Consider the following 17,049-nt stretch of genomic DNA (forward strand, 5'->3'; position numbering starts at 1 on the left):
CTGAACTGTAACTGCTTTTCTTAAATTTTTACAATCTTCAGCGGGAATCTGTTGGATCACAACAACAATGAAGTTTCGGAAAAATTTAATACGTGTCATTGTAAAGCTATTCTCCCATTTTTTCTCATGCCCTTTTCCTTCTCTCATTTCCATTCCCCCTTCTGTGTGTGTGTGTGAGACAGAGCGAGGGGGGAGAGAGAATGCGTTATCGTATTGCCGTACAGTTAACAATGTGTTCACTCTGATGAAACAAAACAAGTTTTCAGCATTTTTAATTTTTTTACATTTATTTAGCTGAAAAGTTCAATTAAGCCTTTTATTTAGAATCTTTACTCCTTTAGGCGTTTTTAGGACGTATAGGATTCATGTATTTCATTACGAAATGACTAAAACGAAAATATATGTTCGATGTTACCAAGTAAGAAATAAAATAGGTTAAAACCTGAGAATTGGAGCTCTAGTGATCACAGTTCCTCTTCGATGCGCTATGCTAACATGTTGTTTAGAAGGATTTAGATTTTCACGTGTAGATGGCAGAAGAATTATACAAATCTTTCAAAGCACTCTTCTGAAAGGAAGAACTTCCAAAGTTAAACATCTTATAGTGAAGATAATGGATCGCTTATTATTTATAAATTACAGTTCTTTTTCAAAATTTTGAAAAAAGGTGTGCCAACTAAAGATACTGGAATGAACATACACATAAAGCAATGTTAATAAAAGTCACTAAAATTGAAATAACTGTTTGAAATGTGAAGTATGCCTCACTTCATGTGGCGTGGATACTAAAGTCATATTATTTTGGTAACATCTTTAATTGTAATGATTTTGCAGCTTCAGATCGAGTCAAAACACTCGAAGCCTCCAATAAAGAAGCGAACTGATGACGTCATATCTACACAGCACCTATCGCTGTTCCTTTTAATCACGGTCAGACAGTGCAGGCAGGACACTTTAACAATAATTGTAAGCATGGTATGCCAAGTTCGATATAAGTGGTACTCGGTAAGTGAGGCTACTGCTGAAAGCTTACAGCTACTTAATAGAAGCTTGATACAGGCTTGCCTTGCCAAGTTTGCTGCAACTTCGACTAGATAGTTCGTTCCAAACTTTTTCAATTGACATGGCAAGCTTACATCAGCCTTGCAGCAGGTTTTCTACGCTGTCTGGGATAGTGTATTTATATATAAATCTCCGTAGTTACCTGCCTCTTATTTTAGCTCCTCTGCCCTAACAAACTAATTAAGAACAAGAATGTTTCATTGAGTGCTTGAGAACCATTCCACAGAGCGTTAATTTTCAGCGCTTTTTTTTCCCCCCAAGATCCTCTACGATTATTCCCATTTCCGGTACTCTAGACGGTTTGTCTCTGAACGCCCGAATCAAAAGCATGGCTTTATAACAGCTTTCCCTGTTTCAAAAGGTTCCCCCTTTTTCCCCTCCTGTTTTCCCGTCCTGCTCCCTTTTTTCCTCTTATTTAAGTAGCTTTGGCTATTCCTGGGAAGCTCTTTGGAAGAAATTGAATTGCCATCGAAAGGAGAGCCAGGGCAAAGAAGTGGGTAGGGAAGATTGCGTCGGGGAGTTCTGCAGAAACTTAAACGGATTGTATGGGATTCCCTTTCCTCAACAATCAGGAGAGGTTTTATTTTTTTTTCTAATTGACCTCTGTAAAGTTTTCTGCTTCAATGGAGTCATGTTTTTCCCGTTTCCTTCTTTACGGTGTAATTTTCTTCCCTAAGCTTCTGTTGCGTGTTGTTTGCTGTCCTTGCGGTGTGCGATATCCTTTCACGTAAGTGCAGGCATATCGGAACGTGTCCAGCTGATTTTCGCGAGTCCAGCCAGTGAGTCTACCACCAGTGCAATTCATCAGCGGGATGATTAGCGATAGGGGCTCGGTTGAAATGACGTCATCGACTCGCTAGTTGATTGGTGCGTTCGGGAGTTACGACTCGCTTCCAGGTTGCAAATGCGTAACTACCAGAGATGTTACGTAAGTAGTATCACCTGCAAGGACGTATTAAGGGGGTCTAGAGGGTCCGAGCCCTCACCGAAACACTAACAAAGACTGTGTATGACACGGTATATGTTGCATACATTATAGACATATTTCGAGACTCCAGATAAGAGCAAGGGGAGAGGGGATGGAGAAAAAGAGGCAGATAGATAGAGAGAGAGAGAGGCCACTAATTTTCTCTACCCTTTATTTCTTGTTCTCTCTTTTCTCCTTCTTTATCCCTCCTCTCTCTGAAATATAGATACAGAGGAAGAAAGAGAGTGGGTGCGGAATTTATTTGTTCTCCCTTGTTTAATCTCTTTCTAGAGTTTTGATTTTTGTTATTTAGCGTCGCTTTCTGCCCCTTTGGCTAATCGCGACGATGAGTGATATATGTGATGAAGTTGGTGAGGGGATACTCATGAAAAACACTCATGTCCAGACCGAGATTCGAACCTTGAACATTGGCGATTTCTCTCCGGGAAAGAGAAATGGTGGATTTAGCCCATCTTCGCCCAGGAGGTTAGACTTCTTTCTTTCTCTTTCCTTTCTATGTTTTCTCTCCCCTCTCTGCCTCCACACTCTCTCTTCCCCTCCCCTTCTCTCTTCTTCTATGTCTATAAATCGAGACATTGTACTTGGCATGTAGCAATATAGGACGGCCGCGGTGGCTCAGTCGGTAACGCGTCTGACTACCATGCTAAAGGTCCCGGGTTCGATCCCCGGCCGGTTTGAATCCGGGAACTTTTCTAACGTTGGAAGCGGCCCCGGCGCCCACCCAGCGTCCAATAACATGGGTACCTAGGAAAAACCCTGGGGGGTAAAGGCGGTCAGGGGCGTGGTGCTGATCACATCACCCCCACTCACGACCGGATCAAGAAAGTGTGGGGCGTTACCCCCGCACCCCCTATACGCCTTCATGGCGTGGTGCTAAGCACAGGGGAACACTTTACCTTTTTTATGTAGCAATATAGGGATTTGTTGTGTTCGGAGGTTGGAAACACTGTCTTCCTCAGCCCGCTGTGATATGCGTTGTTCGGTGGTTCAGGCACAACTGACAGGGGAGTAGTATTCACCTGTCTCAGGGCTTAGTGTCGTCTCGACACCTCTTTAGTCGGAACACACCACTTTGAATGCAGAAACGCCACTGAATCACACCCAATTTGTTTTTGTCTCTCAAAGCCACCACCATTTTCAACCATGCAGAGCGAAACTTCATTCTACATCATAACTGGTTCCCTCTTCTGCAACATGCACTGGGTGTCCTCACAGAAACAGATTCGTAGCAACATCCGAATTACTGGTTCGTGGGCGGACGGCTGAACGCGATTTCCGGTTCTCGAGACCGAGGTAAATCAAAGCACTTTCCTACTTTCTTTCGAAATGTCGGGAGGGAAGCTCGGATCATTAATGTTGCATCAGTTTCACAGACCCTACCTGAAAGCTGTTAAGTGCCTTGTATCTAACGAAAACCTCGCCTGTGAATTATTTACGTCATCTTTTCCCGTGGACCCTGCTCCATCTTAATTCACGACCTAAGTCTGCTAAATGACAATTCCATATCGATTGTCGTCCATTTAGTTTGTGTTTCGAAAGAGTTTCCGTTAACGTCGTTCTTCCGTTTCGGTTCCGAGAATGTGTGACGTATCTTTTTGTCTAAGCCAAGGATTGTTACGTCACGGTAGCTGCTCAATCTCCGTGCGCGGTGGAGTTATGTGACTATCCTTTATATTACGACTGCAACGAGCCCTCTCACAACGTAATGTCAGAAAAAAAATGAATAACGTAATATCTAACTTTTGTCAGGGCGCCCCCTTCTTTCCATACTGCCAACAGAAACCTTGACCATGATACACATTTATGGTTTTAAATAAGAAAAATAATAGCCTTTTAAGTATTACTGTTAGAGCATGTGTTTATTTTAGGTATGTATTTATTTGATGCCTACATAATATAAAAATAACAGCAATCTTAGCTTCAATTGCTACTTGATTTTACAATGTATGTATTATCTTTTGCAGCAGTGAATTTAACTTTTTGGAGGGACGGTAGCATTTAACAGCGATCTACACAGGAATATGCTTGTGGAGTTCCTACATTCAGAATACTTCCTCAAACGTGCCTAAAAATTAACTGTAGGTTTGAACTTGCTGAATAATGAAAACCAAGTTTGTTTTCCTTTCCATCTATTATCTATTTTTATACACCGCCTTCCTCTTCTCTACCACTTATTATCATATTTTTGCTTGTACTAAACCGATTCTTATCCTCCAACAATAGATTTATTTTCCTTTATCTTGTGCTGCCATCTATTTTTTCTTTTCTAAGCTTCTTTCTAGCCATCCAGCGCAGAACGCTTATTTTGACAAAATCCTGTTTCCCTGTTGGCTGCTTCAGGGAGCAGGGATTCTATGGTTGCCGCTTCTTGCCCAAACAGGGGGCATGCGGTAGGCCTTATTGGCTGTTTGACCTCAAGTTTCTTCGTAGGTAAACGCGGCAACAGAGGGTTACTGACATAAAGGCGTTCCCCGTGCCAGTTGTTATCGTGGCCTCACTTTTAAGTAGCGCGCCGGGAAGTATGAGCGCATCCAGGCATTAAGACCCCACAGCTGTACGCTGACCATGGCACTAGACGTGTCAGTGCTTCATTATCAAGATAGTTGGTGTCCAGTTTACACGGGTTTGTGAAGTGTTAAGGTGTTAACAAGAGTTTTAGATTGTTTTGTTCTAGTTCACGTATTACTGGTGCTTTTCTGCCACGCTAAACATACAATTTAAAACAAAAATGTACGACTCTTACGTCATTATGAATTCTTGTAGGGAAGTTAGGATGCGTTTTGCAGCAGAATTCCCAAATGTTCCTGTTTCACAGAGAAAAAGACCGCGAAAAGCACTGAAAAGTAACAAAAGACTTTCGGACCACCCTGTAGTTTCAGGAAATATCATTGCTAACCTGTGACGTAGCCCATACAAATTGCACCTCCCTCTCTACGTCCACTGAAGATCCATGGAAACAGTTCAGAATTATTCTGATCGAATAAAAGCAGGGTTTGAAATTCTCAGCGGGCAAGATCATAAAATCGACGAAGAAATCAACAGAACGGCCACGTGTAGTAAAATCATCCTTATACACGAGTAAGCATCACGGAGGGATGGAAAGAGAGGGTAGTTTCAACCCCTCTTTCCTCGTCATAATATCGCAATTAGCAGTTTTTATTGCAACTTCGACCACTACGTGATCCTTTGGAAACGACGCGCGTCAACAAATCTGGCAAATTCTCAGCGAACACGTTCGAAATTACTTTTTCTTCGCTTCTCTCCCCACCCCCTATTTTTTTCCTTGCAGCCGTTAAACTCGTCAGGACGCAAAGTTTCGCGCTTGCCCTTAGAGCATGCCTTTCTACGACGTCCTATCGCCCGCTGCCACGTTCGTTGACGACGTGATACAGGATCCAGAGTCTTTCAAAGTGGCCATAATTCATCCGTAATGTCGTCTACTGCCGCTAGATGCCTCCGTTGTCGTTTTCAGTCTTTTTCCTTCCTCCAAGGAGTTTCCACCTCGGCACACACACACACTTCGTGTACTCCCCCTGCACCTTTTTTCGTTTCGTGTCGTAAAAAACGGTGTTATTTCTACCCATTTTTTTTTTTTCATTAACGTACCCCCAACCCTCTCCTGATTGAATTTGGATTCTGCCGATAGATGGCAACCTTGTGACAAATTGCATATTTATGCTCATAACTAGACTATTCTTAGAAACAGATTATCATAAAAATTGCAAGAAACTTCTAGATGTTACAGTATTCTGTATTCTCGTTTTACATTTTGTCTACAAAATCTTAAGAGTAGTTGGTTGAGAGGAGTACACATTTTGTCTTACCACCTAACAACAAAATTCTCAACAAAGACCCACTGTTGTGCTTCAGAACTTATCATGAAGTTATGAACAATTAAAAACTGTAGACTTTGTTATGTTCACAGACTCACGTAGTGTGCTGAAAAAGAAGATAATCACAACAATAAGTTCATAAATTGATGTAATATTGTGTACATAGACGTTCATACTTTCATGTATTCTTTTTTTTCTCTCTTCTATCTTGTTATTTATTCACAGTGTATTATGTTCAACATAATTGGGAAATGTATCCTGTGCTGAACAAATAAATAATAATAATAATAATACTTTTCAATAGAAATTAATGATTAAAATTGAAGTCCTGTCTTTAAATTTTAAGTTAGATGAAGGTTTATCAGTCACAATGAAGTTGAGATAATATACAGGGTGCGGAATTTTTTCCTTTCCAATTTTCAAAAGAAATTATCTGAAATGAACAATGTTAGACACGTTATAGTCTTGGATTTACAGTTCACACCTTATTTTATTATTATTATTAGTATTTTAATATTACTAATCACATTTGTTAGGCTGTTGAAATCAGGGAGGGTACGAGGGTGCGGCATTTAACGGCAGTTAAGCAGAACGTTCGATATTGGGTTGATTCAATTCTTCGAGCTGCCACTACACTGTCCTAAGGTCGTAGTCTGGCGTGGCATTGCAGGGCAGGGAATTATCGGCCCCTACTTTTTCGAGGACAATAACGATAATTTCCTCTTCATTACTGGTGAACCCCGAAAGAAAGAACATCTTTGCAGGAAGTTACGGGTGCGTTCCCGATGGCGCAGTGGTAGCGTCGTCGACTTGTAATCAAGGGATCCCTGGTTCGATACCAGGTTGAAGCACATAGTGGTTAAACTGTAGGTCCAGTCCCGATTAGCCTTACTGTACATAAAGTGAAATTAAAATACCAATTCATTCACTCAATCAAGTTGCGAGCTCGGGCTGCAAGTCTCAAATTTCAGGAGAATCCTTCGTTGCCCGGTCGCGGCCTGGCCGTTGAGAAATACTGCTCTAGAGAGTTCTCCCTGTATGTGCGTGCTTCATGCTCCCGGCATTTACCGGAGTTTAATTGAAGAAAGAATAAAAGGAAGGAATAAAAAGTTATGAAGGAGAAACACCTGCCTAAGGCAGTAAAAACCTTCCGTTTAAGTATTTGGCAACTCGAGGTCGCCTGGTACAAGTTTGTGTTCAGTAATTTGTAATGGAGATGTGACTTTACGAGCAATGATTAAATAAAATTCAAGATTGTAATAAAGATGAGGATTGGCCTTGGGTTCCTATGGAAATAGGGCTTTAAAACTTATCCAAGCTATGTGGATGTTATAAAGGAATGTGCGGTGCGATACAAGTGTGGTTATATTGAATTTTAAGATGTGAAGTTACGTTCTGGTTTAGTTGATACGATTTAGTGAAGATGTCTTTTTCAGAGTTAGAGCGTCTGTGTTGGTCTTGGCATTCGCACCCTTGGATCGACAGGCAAAAGCAACACTGGACTCCGTTCCCTTTCGGCACTCCGGTTCCCTTCGCCCTCGGCCCTTTTTCAATTGGATTCCGGAGAGGCGTCCTCCGCCCCCGTTTGCCAATAGGATTTGACTTCCTCCATCCGGCACCCCACCTCATTGAGGTATGCGGTTTTGTATGATTGGTTCTCGAGCTGGTTGCTGTATTGTATCTGTACCCCCCCATTTAACAGCCACACTGTGTGTCGGGAATCTGCGGAGCGAGGCCGTGCATAACGTTCGAAAGGGGTAGAAAACGAGTGTTCGGAGCAAAGCAATGCAAACGGCTGGTAGCTGTAGCCGCGTTTTCCCCTCCATGCACTCACTTCCGAGACTCCTGGAACATAGGGCTTGATTTATTTTACTTAGCTTTTCTGCCACTTTTGGCTAACCGCGAAGATGGGGATCAGTGATAATATGATGAAATTGATAAAGGGACACTCATAAGGAACCCGGGACCTCTAGCGTTGTAGCGCGGTGTGCTAACCACCTCGACACGGAGGTCGTCTACCAGGACAAAGTTTAAGTGCCCTGTATATTATTACCCCGTCTACTTCGTCGATTTGGCGCCACGTAGTGAACTTGATGTCTGCACCGCTTGTACTATGCTCTGGAGCAGTGTAATGTGGTCACGCGGTGCGTGCTAACTATTCAAATGAACATTTAATGCAGCAGACAGGTGACCTTGAACCAGTGATGTGCGTTTACGCGTGAACAACGATAGTCTACATTCTACACGTAGACTATTTTATACACGTAGATGACTCTACATTCTACACGTAGACTATTTTATACACGTAGATGACGTATTCTATGTAAACAACATGGCAAAAGGTGATAACTTAGCAAAGGATGCCGTGGAATTAAAACAAAATTATACTGCGTATCAGTTGCTGATGTGCGAGAAGAACTTTCTATACGATCCCTTCCAAATTCGAATAATTTCTCACCTAGGAAAAAATCTAAACACAGGAAATATTCTAATATTTTATGGGGGAAAGTCTAATGTTGCCTCACGACTGCCATGTGTTGCTTTTCTTTTTGCATACTATATATCTTCTTCCATAATTGATGATAGAAGAGAAGATACATTTTGTTCTAAATTGGATTCTTTTAAGTTCATTAGGAACCAATATAGTTGAAAATGTCACTTTCCTTTCATGAAAGCCTTGAAAATTAATTTTAATGCACTTTAGATTGTCTACGTAGTCTATGTAAACTACAGCCCAATGTAATCTACGCGTAGATTACGTGTAGACAACGCATGTAGACGTAAACTTATAGTGTACGGCACATCACTGCCTTGAACACAGCTTATCGTGTACTTGGTTGAACGTCATTTGCTTGCATCTACCTGACACCAAAAAGCGCAGCGAACTAGACGGGGCTATTATAAAGGTTTGGTAATTGACTCTAATTGGTACAAAAAAGTAATTGCAGAGGCTGTAGACTGATGAATACACACTCATTCAGATTTACAAAGCAGGGTTTTGAACTCAAGCTACTAAACATCCTTTGCAAGACACCTCGTTACCACCGAAGAAGGAAAGTGGGGAGAGAATCCCATGTTCGTTTCATTCTTGCTAACAAGATACAGGATATGTCTTCCCTTCTTCCGGTCAAATGAATTGAAAGTTGGAATACAATGGACATCCAGACCCGGATTTACGTCACGGAGCTCATCGATTGGGGAGGACTTGGTCCACCCCCCAAGAGAAAACTGCGAAGCAGGATTCTTTTGTGTTGCTTGGCTTTAAATTTTCCTTCCTCCATTTCGTTTTCGGCCAAAGCCGCTGCAAGGGCCCCTATTTTCGTAGGAGCTACTTTGGAACACGCCCCAAAACCCTATTATGTAGCTCCAAATAGACTGAAATGCGAATTGAATGTGTGAACGTGGAGCTGAACTGTTCCCAGAAATGAGCCGTTCTTTTTTCACTGTTAGATGGCGCTCTACGAATCTTGCTTTTTAACATATAAGGACAGAACGTGGTTATCTTGTTCCTAGGCGCGCTTTAAAGACTCATGGTTACATTTATACAGTTCCTTGTACAAATATATATATAGTAGAATATATAAGAGAAAGGACTTTCAACCTGTTAACTTGTGCAATTAATTACAGAAACATTTTGCAGAAGATTCCAAAAAAAGATTTAATTATGCATGCATTTATATATGTGAAGTATACCGGTAATTGTACCACTAACGGCTCGGTTTTTGTAACCAATATTTTGATCACCAATACTCTAGATTGGGACATGACCCGTCCTTTCTCGTTTGGCAAATAGATAGTTCTTGTTGTTGTAATTGAATGTTGTAAAATCTTTAACACCATTAAGCCTTGTTTCCATGATATGAAAAACTCAATATGCTGACCAAGGCAGAAATTTATTTTATTATACAAGGGTTGGATAAAAAGTAATGGCAACACTGCTGTCCCGTGAAAGGGGCGAGTCACAGCGCCACAACCGTTTCGTGGTTGATAAAGGAATGTCAGACGAGGAAGTATAGTGAGTGGGGTGCGATTGTATGTTATTCAGTCAAAAACAGCAGTGCTCTGAAGCAGAGGACGAGAGTGCAAGCGCCCTAACAATATGTTTAGGCAAGAAGAACAACGTCTCTTAGGCAGACGGTCAACGCAGCCTACTACTTATCACGTGCCAGTTTCGATGACACAATGAAAGTTGCAAGTAAGAAGTTTCCCGAGAGCGACGACAGATGGCAGCACGCCATATAAAGAGGATCAGAGCTCATTGTAAAAACTTGGAGCGGAGAAGAGGGATTATATATATTATAGTAAATTGAGAAATATATAAAGGAAGAGTCGAAATACTATGGAAGAAGTAAATAGAATGTTGTATATAGTAAATTAAGATAATTAAGAACATGCTCATATATGAAACGTTTAGGAAAGTTATTAGGTGAGCAAATGAATTCAGAAATGTATCTCTTTTTATTTTTCTGACGAGGAGAACATCGTCAGTGTTTTGGTTGTTTGTCCCCGGTGGCGCTGTGTCAAATTAGACGCCCCGAAGCACTTTTCGGTTGCGCTCTTTATTAGTCGCACTGGGCCATTGGCAGCGCTTGTTATTAGCGATCCTGGTTATTCCCCTTTGGTCGTTACATAGGAGGTGGCGCTATTGTCAGATTAGACGCCCCTAAAAATCCTCTATAGCTTTGGTTCAATTCTCTACAAGGAATGCAGCATAATGATTTGTCTATATTATCGAGGAGAGATATGGTAAAGAGAAATATTTGCGATAAATGAGAGAAATAAGACTTTTTCCAGCGGCAAAGAATAATAGAAGAAATAAGAATTTGCTGTGGAAAGAATAAATAGAAGAATTTATCGAGAATATAAGAATATCTCGTCGGAATATAGAAGATAATAAGAATTGCTGCTGAAAGAAGAAATAAGAATTGATATGAATAGAGGAAATAAGAAACCGATGAATAAAAGGGGATGACTATTTTTTGTAAATAGAAGAAAGAGATTGTCATAAAAGGTAGAAGAAAGAAAAAGAAGATTATCCTTTTACCAAAGAAAAGAAGTGGAAATTGAAGAAAGAAGAAGCCATTCATATATTTTGTCATAGAAGAAATTGATGAAAGAAGAAGAAGCCTTTATTTTCTGTAGAAGAAATTGATGAAAGAAGAAGAAGAAGCCTTCCTGTTACCATAGAGGAGATTGATAAAAGAAGAAGAAGCCTTTTCGATAATCATAGAAGAAGAAGCCTTTTAAAAGAAGAAACCTTTTGATGATAAAAGAAGAAGAAGCATTTTAAAGGAGGAAGAAGCCTTTTGATGATAAAAGAAGAAGAAGAAGCACTTTAAAGGAAGAAGAAGACTTTTCCTATAGAAGAAATAAATAAAAGAAGAAAAGCCGTTTACATAATAAAAGAAGGAAGAATAAAAGAAGAAAATACCTTTTCGATTATACACACACACATATATATATTCTCTGTATTTTGTATTTATCAGAATATAGATACGCATTTTACTATATCCTCTTGGCTATAAAACGCTTTTTTATTTGGAATACTCAAATAAAGAACCTATCCCCCTGAGATTAAGATATCTGTAGCCGTGGTAAATAACATTTAAGTACGTACCCCCTAAGGGGCGTAGCATACTGCACCTTCTTGCAACACCACCTTCGTCTCGCATTAAGAAGGAAGCGACGGCACGTTCTGGCACGGTGTCCCATCATCCTGCTTGACAATGCAAAGTGTCGCACTGCGAACACTGTGACGGCGCTCCTGCATAAACTGGTAGTGGGAGGTACTGGAACATCCGCCCTATTCACCGGTATGAGACCGTGTGATTACGACCTTTTTGCCAAAATGAAGGAACCACTGGGCGGGAAGCACTACGACACGCGCGAAGCCATCATACGTGCTATAGGGCGGTCACTTCGGAACATCGACAGAGATGGACGCGCTGACGGTGTACGACGCCTTCCATACGTGTGGCAGAAGGTCGTAGAGATGGGGGGGGGCGATTACATTGAAGGAATGTAACACGTGCTCCTCTGCCAATACAGTCAAGTAGCAATTATACCAGTGTTGCCATTACTTTTTATCCAACCCTTGTAAAACATAAACTAAACGTAACATTTCAACCTTCTAGCAAGGTCTTCTTCAGACTCTGCACCAAGTACAAATGTAACAAGGTACAAAACAGGACGATATACATACAGAAACATTACTCCCCTCCATGAACGGAACTGGAATGGCGGACTGAAGATAAACAAAGAATGGAAGAAGGTGTTAGAACGAGTGGAAAGGACAAGAGAGAAAGAGGAGAGAAGAAGGAAGAAGAATGAAGGAAAAATAGCGTAAGATAAAGAGTCCAACCACATTCTAGATGGAAGAAAATATGTTTAGCCTTTTAGGTGAAAGTACAGTTGACAAGGGAAAGCCACCTGCTAGAATGCTCCAGAACAATTTTCTAATAGTCTGGAGGGGAGTAATGTTTGTGTATATATGTCGTCCTGTTTTGTACCTTATTACATTTGTACTTGGTGCAGAGTCTGAAGAAGACCTTGCTAGAAGGTTGAAACGTTACGTTTAGTTTGTTTTATAATAAAATAAATTTCTGCCTTGGTCAGCATATTGAGTTTTTGTAAAAACTTGTTAGGTTGAACTGAGAAAAGTAATGTTTTAGCACAAACAATTGATATTATGCTAAATAAGTATAGTGCTTAGTAAGAAGCGAAACATACACACTTCAATTCACAAAAACTTGGGCTTGATTTTATTTAATAATGAGCGAAAGATAATTTTCCATAACCTGAGGGGCATCTATACTCTGTCCCAGGAGTCTCTGGAGCAAGCGAACGAAAGCAAGTCCTCTGCGCAAGTAGTGACTCGAGAGGGTTCCACTAGTGAACTTGTTAACCTGCCCACTCGCTTTCTACCCTTCTCTACCGTTATGTGCGACCTTGCTCCACAGATGCCTGGAACGGGGCGTGTTTTATATAAATACTGTTCTTTCTAAAGTACTGTCTCACTACAAGGCAACAGAGCTTGCAACTACGCCATCGTACAGTCACGGACACTTCTGGACTGTAACAACACCTTTGAATGCAAATGTGATTGTTATAACTCGGAAATGTCCGTGACTGTACATGCCACTGTGGTTCTTAATGCAGTCGTTGTATAAGCATAGTAACCATTTTAACATAGTGTTAATACTTTTAGTACAGTTTTCATTTCTTTACACTTGTATTATATGTTGTAGGTACAGTGTGATGCACAAGTATAGCTCAGCAAATTGTCCATGACTATTTTCATTAATTTGTATCTTCCTTCCAATGTGATTTTTAATGAATGGAATTTTACGCATGTTGGCACGGACACTATCACCAGCTTGTTTTGTTTCAATTCTTGAAGTTCTCATTCCATGAAACAGAGAGAATAAACAAGGTGATGGACAATTTGCTTGGTGGTACTTATGCATCGCACTGTACGTAATTGCTTAACAAGTTACATAGATCGCTGATGTGGTAGAGAAAAACAACCCCATAGCTCAATTCAGAACACTTCAATCGAGCGAGAACAGGTACAAAAAAGCAGTGTATTTTATAACTTACACTAGTGTTATATACGTATATTGTTCCAGAAGAGTGTTGTATTTCTTGTATAAATGTCAAATATATCTAATTTGTTTCAATTATTCATGAATCTCACTTATTTTTCAGGTTTACCTGTAGCCGGAATCTGTGGTAAGTGGAACCATATATTTTTCTATAGTTAGTTTGTGTAGAAATTGAGTTCAAAATATTTTATTGGCAATCATTTCTAGTGTGCTTGCACTTAGATTAATAAACCAAAAACTGAAAGTAAGTTCCATGTACAGTCACGGACACTTCTGCGTTGTAGCGATTGCAATGAAAGTAAATTAGGCTATTACAATCCAGAAGTGTCCGTGACTGTACGAGTAGAATAGCCTTTAAGAGAAATTGTTGTCACTTCAATCGAATCAAGAATCTTAGGAAGGGATCTTAAGGAATGAACTGTAGTCATGCTGCTTCAAGTTAGAAGATTCAAGCGCATGCTTGTGGCTTTTTTTTCATTTTGTGGTCACGTGAATATCACCACCTAAAAGCACCTAATGGCGAGAAAGAGAATATGACAAAGTATGAATTCGATATGCATTGGATGATCAACTAAGAAAAAATACGGAATTATTCAAGGATGACATCCGTTTACTATTGCATTTAGCCTTGTTTATAGTACATACTTATACGACGCACGCTCTTAGAAGCGATATCGGGCGGGACCACGCCGAGGTTGTGCATGGCGATCAGCCAATGGGAGGAGTGCAACGTTGTACAGTTAGGAGACTGCTGCGCAGAAGTTAAAAGCCGTGTTCTGGATTTTTCTTGCGCTCAAGAAGTTTTCATAAAACTCGCCACTTTAAGGTTCATCATAAGATGGAGAAAGACATTTTGAACCTGACTGTCCAAATCCCATGGATTTCCTTCGCCTACAGCCGGAGTTATCGTTTCTTGAAGAAACAAGGGAAACACCTTTCATTTCCTTCAGCCTGTTTTTTTCGTTGCCACCGTGTTGACGCAGCTGAGTTGTTGTGTCTAGGGAAAACTGTGGGTGTTAAATTCGCCTCGATATAAACAATGACCCTCCATTGTTCTGGGCGTTCTCGAACATTGAAATCCTGGGTCAGTTTGAGTTCAGCGTTTTCGTAGCAAGACTGGTGTGAAATTATTCGCTTATTGTTCAGTCGTGCGCCACAAAGAACAGTTTGTGAAAAGATTAAATACAGCCCTTTCGTGCGATAGTGTGTGTTTCGTGTGTTCTTTTTATTTTAAATAATGTCACTCTCAAAACTTAGCACCAGTAGTACAGGCACCAAGGGTGCAAAATCTAAGCATTAACCTCCAGGAGATTGATTCGGAAATGAGTGAATTCAGTGACACGGAGACCCATAGGCGTCCGGGAGGGGGGCAACGGGGGGGGGGGTGGCCCCACCTGGAAAATGAAAGTCAACCAAAAATTATATATTTTTCAGATATAATTTCATTACAGCCACAATAATATGTGTTAATTATTGCATGAATATGATATTCAAATTTAAGCAATGTTTTGGAGGGAACAACACTATTATGGAGGAAAATGTGCCTTGTTTGCCCCCATCCTGGAAAAAAACACCTTCCTTGCCCCTCCCTGGAAAAAATCCTGCGGACGTCCATGCGGAGACCGAGGAAGACGACGAGAGCGGTGATGAAAAAATAAATACCTTGAAGCTTCTTTCAGGTATGGGTTTCTCGTATATGCTACAGTGATATGATATTATAATCCTGTGTAGAAATATTCACTATATTATTTCACTGTACTCATATATATCGTGCATGCATTATCAAAAACAATGGACACATCGCGAATTTTCTGTCCTTCCCTTGCGCTAGCAGTTAGTGTGGCAACAGCGCAGTAGCACTGGCTGGGTATTGGCCGAACTCATGTTCCGTCTAAAAGCGTGCGCCGTATAATTGAAAGTACTGGTGTCGACACAAGACAGGCGCTTACAGCATATAAATTTGGGGTTGAGTTGAAATTTTTCCACCCATACCATTGTTTTTAAGTTGCTAGAACCGCGGACAAGATTCGTTCACCCTTCCTTGTGATAGGTTGGAAGACCTACATGTAGTTTTTCCGAGAAATACTAGACAAACTCCCACCCTTCTGCGAAGCAGATGATTGACAAGCCCAAAGTCATGGGTAAACTGAAAGCTGTGATCAAACTGTGTAAAAAGGCTGTGTGTAAATAAATATATCAGTCATTTCCAATTCCTGCTCTCAAATTCGAGGGGTAAGAAAGATGGACGTTACTAAAACCAGCATTAATATCATGCTGGGCTGTTTCCTGGCCACATGATTGCGGCCGTCTTGGGAAAAACAGATGAAGGTCGCTGTGGAATTCGTTTTATTTTATTTACGTTCAAGCGGGGAGGGAGAGTTGTGGATTCAAGGATTTCTTCTTGTACTCTTCCCTTCTATGTAAGTCTCTTATGTGACTGTTTGTACCGGCCGCGGATGTATGTGTGTACATGTAAACAACACGCCAATCTCCGTGGCAGAGTGGTAGCACAGATAATCTGGAGTCGTAGCAAATTTTCAATGGCAGCTTGCGCCAGCGCCGTATAGTTACGTAGCACACACAATGCTTTGCAGGGAAGCGACCATTTCAGGATCTAGGTGTCCCATCTTTATTGCCGGTGACTGTACATTGGCAGAGTGTGATAGCTATGCACAGGGAAGCAATGTGTGGCACAGTTTATGGACAAGTTGCAACTAATCTCATAACTCAAGCTGAAGTTCCTAGAGCCACCCAGGGGATGCACACTTGAAGAAAGTGAATTTACAACGCAATACCCCACCCCCCTTTAACTAACTTGACGGCAAAACGGAAGATACAGAAGGCTTTCAACGCAGTTCAACTTTATTAGGCGATAAAACGCACGGCGCTTCAGTCGTAACTACTCTGGGGGCTGCTTAACACGTGAAATTCTGCCAGTCATTGGTGGTAACTTGGAGGTCAGCTCCATTACCTTGAGAGCGTACAGGAAAAAAAAAATACGTGTTACGAGCGGTCGTCGGGTTCTTTCGTGATCCGTAGCTTGCGTGCGAGCCTCTAGATCTGTCAATCCCCCCCCCTCATCCCTTCGAGACTATCTTGATTGGTAGTTGTGGAGGATCGTTTTCAAGAGTTACGTTCACCGTCTCCTCCTTAAATGCACCCATGCATTACTCTGATATGATAGCCCGGAGGTGAATAAAGTGAGGGTCGCGAACCTATTGCTGGGTGGCGAGATGCTCTTCTTTGCTACCTTGTTAGCCTCGGCGTAGCCGTGTGTCAGAGCCACCTGGTGGACTCGTGATCTCGCTCACTATGACTACCGTAGGAGGTAGCGCTCTAAAGACGGTACCAAGTTTTGTTCTGAAACATCCTAAGTTGTAAATAGACTATCTTCATTTTAGACAAAGATCTAACAATCAATTTTTCACCATGTAACAGTTTAAAATATCTTTACTGTAAAATTTTTATCGGAAACAACAGACATGCAATTACATTCATTGACTCAAATAATCTTTAGTGAACATACTTCTCACTGTTAATAAACCTCTACATGGGCATCCTG

At 41.0% G+C, this 17,049-nt stretch overlaps 1 protein-coding gene across 2 annotated transcripts in view; it reads left to right on the forward strand.

Annotated features, from left to right (window-relative positions):
- LOC145993200 (uncharacterized) overlaps positions 1 to 17,049 on the forward strand; it is a 776,759-nt gene that overhangs the window by 212,513 nt on the left and 547,197 nt on the right. For both annotated transcript variants that reach the window (XM_083129421.1, XM_083129420.1), the window contains exon 3: positions 13,591 to 13,614. The gene's annotated coding sequence lies outside the window, so the exon portion shown is untranslated. The remainder of the gene's footprint in view (positions 1 to 13,590; positions 13,615 to 17,049) is intronic.

Source organism: Lepisma saccharinum, chromosome 1 (assembly GCF_977018435.1).
Source record: "Lepisma saccharinum chromosome 1, izLepSacc3.1, whole genome shotgun sequence".
Lineage (NCBI taxonomy): Eukaryota > Metazoa > Arthropoda > Insecta > Zygentoma > Lepismatidae > Lepisma > Lepisma saccharinum.